This window comes from Hyposmocoma kahamanoa, unplaced genomic scaffold, assembly GCF_003589595.1.
Source record: "Hyposmocoma kahamanoa isolate Upper Pololo Valley unplaced genomic scaffold, ASM358959v1 62, whole genome shotgun sequence".
Lineage (NCBI taxonomy): Eukaryota > Metazoa > Arthropoda > Insecta > Lepidoptera > Cosmopterigidae > Hyposmocoma > Hyposmocoma kahamanoa.
Genome location: NW_020653850.1, coordinates 17224646 through 17225332, shown reverse-complemented (window position 1 = coordinate 17225332; position 687 = coordinate 17224646). Strand labels below are relative to the sequence as shown.

General features: G+C 37.8%; 1 non-coding gene across 1 annotated transcript; it reads left to right on the top strand.

The window, feature by feature from the left end:
• The first annotated feature begins 407 nt into the window (after positions 1 to 407).
• Positions 408 to 479, top strand: Trnae-cuc. The gene has a single exon. It is a non-coding gene; the product is annotated as a tRNA-Glu (tRNA).
• Positions 480 to 687: the final 208 nt, after the last annotated feature.

Below are 687 nucleotides of genomic sequence, written 5' to 3'. Positions count from 1 at the left end.
ATATGTACCTGTCAAAAGTTTCATACTAATCTAATCACGACTACTATTCCCATCGCAGCATTTCCTCAACGAGGCACAACACAATAGATCGTACATGGCCATAGAACGCTGTGGGTGGTCACGCGCACCTTGCACAACGGCCTACTCATCACGATAACCCCTGTTTATCCGCCATACAGTACTAATTCCATTTTAACAATACGCTACTGTTTTCATATTGCATTATCTTTCGAAACGTCCGTTCTCCAAAAATATCAAAAACCAATTTCTGCAAAGTGAAATTATTGTTTCCGAAATTAGATGTTGATCGAATTACCTTCCCGTAGTGTCGTGTTCTATATTTAAATATTTAGTCTCTTTTCACTGACTTCACTAAGGCATAGTTATTTTCGACGATTGTTACCAACTCCGGTATGGTCTAGTGGCTAGGATACCTGGCTCTCACCCAGGAGGCTCGGGTTCGATTCCCGGTACCGGAAGTACTCTTTTGTTTTTAAGTTATTTTTATCATTTCTTTAATGTATTGGTCCATAAACTATTCATTATTTTCTTGTTAGCATTTTTGCAATGATAGCTATGGAGTTTAATACTAATCTTTCTGCACAGTAACATCAATAAATAGAAAATGTGTTTGCTGTACTACAAGTACTGGGAATACTTTTTGCCACCATTATCTCGGGAATTTTC